This window comes from Amblyomma maculatum, chromosome 1 (assembly GCF_055883805.1).
Source record: "Amblyomma maculatum isolate TAMU_Amacu chromosome 1, ASM5588380v1, whole genome shotgun sequence".
NCBI classification, from domain to species: Eukaryota; Metazoa; Arthropoda; class Arachnida; order Ixodida; family Ixodidae; genus Amblyomma; species Amblyomma maculatum.
In genome coordinates this window covers 269,431,502-269,437,527 of record NC_139344.1, presented here as the reverse complement: position 1 = coordinate 269,437,527, position 6,026 = coordinate 269,431,502, and the positions used below count along the sequence as shown (strand labels likewise).

At 45.2% G+C, this 6,026-nt stretch overlaps 1 protein-coding gene across 1 annotated transcript in view; it reads left to right on the top strand.

Annotated features, from left to right (window-relative positions):
* Positions 1 to 2,224: 2,224 nt before the first annotated feature.
* Positions 2,225 to 6,026, top strand: part of mino (glycerol-3-phosphate acyltransferase mino) — a 103,908-nt gene continuing 100,106 nt past the window's right edge. Inside the window, exon 1 of the mRNA XM_084591232.1 lies at positions 2,225 to 2,405. The gene's annotated coding sequence lies outside the window, so the exon portion shown is untranslated. The remainder of the gene's footprint in view (positions 2,406 to 6,026) is intronic.

Below are 6,026 nucleotides of genomic sequence, written 5' to 3'. Positions count from 1 at the left end.
CCTCTCAAGAGAAAGGAGCGCAACTTGTACGAGCAAAAACAGTCAGCAGGGAGACCTGTGGAGAAAGAAAAAAAGTGCACTGATCCTGAAGCATCTGGAGCCAGTTGAAGAATACAGCGATGGTGGATCGTGTGACGTGAGCCTGCTCCAGGAATGCAGAAAGCTGCATGCCACCGCCACTGGGGACAAATGTCGATCTTTCTGATGTTGAACAATGAAAATTCGCATAGTGCCACTCAAGCGAGGACGAATCTCCGGAGGCAATTGCCATCGGCGAGTTCTGTTCCATCGCAGTGGTGAAGCTGCCATGAATGCTGCTGTGTGCATTCGAGGAAACAAAGTCAAGGAGATAGCTGTAAAGTCGACATAGAAAAGGTAATTAATCTTATTCAGGACATTGCGAAACTCAGCTTGTGTCCTGGCAGCGGATTGAAGCCTATTACCAAGACCTTTCCCACCTACAATGGGCGTTGCTTAATTTGCGACGAACTGCACCATTATTTCTGATGCAACATGCATATAGCCTGCAAATACTTGCGAAAGTTAACTCAGAACACCCTGTCAAGAAGAAGAAAAAATTAAGAAACAGACTTCTATGTCTCGAGCAGTTTGTCGTACGAAGGACAAGGTGGCAAAGCTGGTAAAAGCTCTCGGTAAAATGAAAAATGAAAATGAACACCTTCAAGGACAGAGTTTGAAAGAAGTGTTAGTGCCCTTCCTCTCAACTAACAGCTGGCTGTTAAAATATGTTTTAGAGGTTGCAAAACGGAAGTCAACAAAAGTGATGGCACTTTCTGATGAGTGGCTACTAGGCTTCCTAAGTACCAAAGAATACCAGCAGTTTGCCTGAAGCGCGGTGCGATTTGAAGGGCTCGGGTTCCCATCTTGCGTGCTTTAATTGTGCATGCATCCGAAAGTTTCTAGTTCTACATACGTGTTATAACTTAGCTAAACTAAGAAGTTAAGATGAAACTATAGCGTGAATGAAAACGCCGGCGACAGCGCTCTGTTGCTCGCACACATGGTCCTTGGAGCCTAGAATGTGCGTCTAGTATAGTTCTCCGTGCAAGCGCAATTGTTTGCACAAAATCCTCAGAAGTCTGCATTACAATACGGCACGGCGGTAGCTTCAGCAGGATAATAGGGTATAAAAAGCAGCTTCGTTTCTACATCGGCTCAGGGGCATGCGCGCAAAACTTCGCTCACAAAAAAAAAAAAGAAAAAAAAAAAAAGAAAAAAAAAAGTCGCATCTGTGGTTATGCGAACAACTCGGCTGCGAATTCAATATTACGACTAAACTGAAATCAAAGACTAGAGAGCGGCATCGCATGTACAAGTCACCTGACAATGAGCATGCGGCGAATGCATTTCGAAGCGCACGGGCGCGCGCGTCGTCTGCTCCGTCAGCAGTGGCGCACTCCGGTTCACCGCAGCGCCACCGCGGCGATCATTCAGCGGCAGCCCCCGTCGCGGCCGGCGGACGACAGACTAGCAATATTTCCAGGGACCCTAATGGACCCTAGCCATACAGCCTGTATTTCCTGTCTCTATCAGATACATTGAGTACTGAATTATCAATTGCGGACGCGTAGCCTAGCTGACCGCAAAAAGGAATTCGGAGGTAAATAAATACAGCGCCATAACGTACAGTCTTAGAGCTATGGAACAGAACACTGCAGCGACTGCAGATCTTTCGTATTTGAAGGCGGAATACCTTCGACAAAACAACGAGATAAGCAGCCCACGGGGAGCCAAATTTCCTTGAGTCGAGTGAAGCGCACAATGCCCAGCCGAACCCGAAGTCCAGAGCGAAGCTAGAAATTGCACTACACGAGAAAACCTTCCTCTGCAACTGTACGTCACAATCAAGCGCGTCCAAACTCCGCGCGGATTCCTCACCAACGGGCCAAACGCCGACGCCACCGATACCTACATAAGTTAAAATTATTAGAAAAATAAACAGTAACCTTTTTTCAACCAAAATTTTAAGTTACAAATTAGTATTATAGATGTTTCACTTGCTGTTGCACACATTTTTTTATTTTGCTTAGTTTATGATGACGTAGCGTGACGTATATTTGTGCGTGGCACAGCATTTTACTGATGCCACGGTGCGTGTCATTTATCGCCGCCTTAAAAAAAGAAAAGAAAAAAAAAACGCGACAAACAGGCACAATTGTAGAGAAAGGCACAACTTTTATTCGACGTAGGCTGGTAACGCTGGGCCCGGCCGCCCAGCAGCCATGGCGGAAGTAGCAGCAGCATGCGCCGTGCGAGAGCACGCGGAGTACATACATACGTGGTGCGTTTTGTTATAGTGCTCTAGAAGGTTGGAGCACTATAGTTTTGTGTTCCCTGTTGGCCTTACCTTCTGCGTCAGGCAACTTCATCGCTCCTTCTAAAAGGTGAAGCATTTTCAGATGCTTTTGAAACACTTTTCATTTCCCGTTTTCTAGCATTGCTTTTAGCTTCGAGGGGCTGCGCTAATCCGGGACTTCATGTAGCCAAAATTGTTGTCCTTCACCAACGCATTTTTATGTGTTTGGGCTATATTGAAATATATTCTAGTTCACTATAGCCTGGGAACATGGCTGATTTTCGTTTTTTGACGCTTGACGCTAGTGTCAGGTGAACTTCGCTGCCGACGTCTGCGTCTCGGCTACCGGCGTCGCCTGAGGTTCTAGAAATTTTGGCGCTTGGGGTGAGGCGACGTAGAAAAATGCAGTTATCTGGCGATGTCAGACCTCAACGTCGACGCCGGAAATGCTTCGTACGGGAAGGTGGGGGGGGGGGGGGGGGGGGGGGGACAAATGAAAATGCGAAGGCAAGAGCTGACGCGACACGCGACGTTGAAGAAACGCCGCCATGTGGTCGGGTGTTTTCGCAGTGCCTGCGCTGCTTAACTCGACCTTCGGTTACTTGAAGCACAATAGTGCACCGTAATTGCCTGCATTGGACGAGCCATTTGGTAATTGTTTCTCTTAGGGCCTAGAACTTTTACGGCACCAAGGGAAATGATGACGGTAATGGATATCAATAATTCGTGGTCATAACTGATAGCCAGCCTATGCCGAGCCTTTGACGGCCTAAAGAAGGGATGACATGTCACACAAGAATCTCGTTACAGTGTGAAATAGGGTCGTCGTGGTGTGAATGTTGATATGTGAGGGAACTGGAAGACCTGCAATACCACCGTCATTAACGCCTACTTATTAGTGCTTGTTAGCACTGACCGATGTCTGGTTACATATGCATGTTGACAAAACAAAACAGGGCTGATTATAAATTTTATTTGTTAGCTACCTTGGCTATTGAAGGCAGTTCAGTAGTGAAGCAGTTTTGTGTGCCTCACTTGCTGGGCTGTTTTCTATGAAACTCTGGCTTGGTTGTTCAGGTTTTCAAGTTTCAGCCAATAGTGCACATGAAAGCTTGACATCTTACCTAGTTCTTCCCATTCGGACTAGTGGAACAGCAATTCAAACAACGATGGGCAGAAGGGGCTGTGAAAAGGGGGACTGTGACTTGCCTGAACTGTTTCCTACATGGCCTCTTGAACTGTGGACCTAAGGAGCATGTAGGTCCACTACCCTGTGAAAAAATGCTTGCAAGAAGCAAAACTGAGTGACTTACCAAACTACATACCTGCCAACACTCCCGATTCATCCAGAAGGCTCACTACTACTGACATGTATTTCTCGATTAGTTGTAAACTGCCCATGCAAGAATGGTTTTTGTAAAGCTGGCACTGCATGATCTGCAGCTGCATCATGATCGCCAGCACCAGCATTATCGGCTAAGCAGCTGATCCAAGCTAAGGTCTGTGTAACTGCATTTAATGTGTACGGTGCGCAATGTGAAGTTAGAATTGTCCTTGACGTCATGGCACTATTAAAACCCGAGAAGAGATATTTGCAGATGTTTTTAAAGTTTCATATTTCAGAGTTTCTGTGGTACATGAGATTTGAGAAAAGGCAAACATCTTGCACAACGTGCAGGTGCAACATCAGCACGTTTCATGTTGGTGAAGGTGATTTGAAACTGAAGCTGAAACCAGAACTAAATTCTGCTCATCAGTGTACAGCAGAACACCCCAACACCTGAAGGTAATGTTTTGAGGAGAACGACTCTGACAGATTTTTGAAGCTAGCAATTCTCCCTATTGCAAGGTCTCCGCTAAAGAGCTCATTTGACACCGCCTGAACCCCTTCGCCTCAGTTGGATGATCCCACTCCTCGTTGGTGCAAATAAAATCTCCTGACTTTCGATGTTGCCAGGTTGGCAGGTGTGCAACTGTTCCACCCTCATCCTGTAGTCAGATACAGCTCAAGGTCGAAGTGGCAGATGACCCTCAAAGAGGCCCCAATGATGTAGACCAAAGTTCATGTGGTTATTCCGATTAAACTGAGGTGAATCCCTTTCCATCTGGCGTGCCCTGGGTTATTGCTGCTAAGTTTAATATCCCCGCGACGTGATAACAACCAGTCAGCACCATTGGCCATAAGGCCTCCTTTACGGCCATTTGCCACTTCATTCTTGTGTTTTATCTGACTGTAGATGTATAGCATTGGCATAGCACCGTTGACAGTGAAGTCTTTGGATGTCAAAATGTGAAGTCACATGGTGTTCTCACCACATCTGTGGAAATTACAAAGACTGCAATTTGTACTGCATGGAAGGACAAATGTGACAAGCGTCAGTTCTGACTGGCTTGCTTATAATGGTGCTTTCTAGTTACCTGGGTTTGTGTAATAAATTGCACTCCATTTTTAGGCATCATGGACTAGGCACGAGAGAATGTTATCCAGAAGAAATGAGTCACTTGTGGCCACATAGCCTTAGTGGTTGCAGCAGTCCTTTAAGAAAGTCCTAGAACTTTTGCCAAATTTTCAAGAAATGTGCAGTGTAAAAGAAATCTTGATTCTGTTCACGTGTACAGTCGTGAGCAAAAGTGGTATACAACGCTCGGCCAGTGGCGGAGCTAGCGAAAACTGCATGCCAACTTCATCTAGCAACAGCTTTCTGTGGTCGGAACAGTAGTGGCAGTGCCCCATTTTATCCACATGCATGTGTCACTGTCGCTGTCCCTTGCGCTGTCGCTAGGTGGCATTTTTATGCAGTTTTCCCGAGCTCTGTCACTGGCTGAGTGTTGTATACCACTTTTGCTCACAACTGTACATGATTCCACAATGGAGTCATGTGGCATAAGAATTTTCCTAATGTGGTCATTTCATTCGAGGTATGTACACATATGTTTTTCAGAGAAAAAAAAATGATTACACTACTGACTTATCATAAACATTACAAATTAGGGGAAAGAAAAGTCTACTATGATTTCCTTGGTTAGTCAATTGCTTTTCTTGTACTGGCTTTGGCATGTGAGTCAGCAGCCTATTTTCTCTGCTGCTGAGCTACCATTAGTACATATCTGTGATGCTGAACAAGCCCGTCTAAATGATGCCATGTCTGTGCCATGATGTGATAGTAGTAGAAATGATGTCATTACAGAAATAAAACGGGGCAGAGATTTGGAAAGACTTGAGCAGTACAAAAAAATCTTCAGAATAAGATTGTAGGCCTTCTTCCGTAGGTAGAGCTGCTATGCTTGGCTCAGGTGTTCATCTCCATGTGTTTTGATGATTATGGGGGCTTGCTTGGGACACTAATTAAATAAAAAATGCTTCAGGGGAACTTAAAAATCTTGTCAGTTTTCATGCCGCGATGTGGTGTTACCCACATAGTTACTTCTCTGAAAGTGTTTTTGAGAAGACAAAACAAACAACTCAAACTAGACTCGAGCGGCTTTCAGCGACAGGATTGCAAAATACTACGAGCAATTTAACTGAGAAGCGGAATTATGTGATTGAAATAATGGAAGTGGAGCTCTTCTAAGTCAAACTAGACTCGAGCGGCTTTCAGCGACTGGTTTGCAAAATACTACGAGCAATTTAACTGAGAAGCAGAATTATGTGAGTGAAATAATGGAAGGGGAGCTCTTCCAAGGTCAGGGGTATTTCATAGAAAAAGAA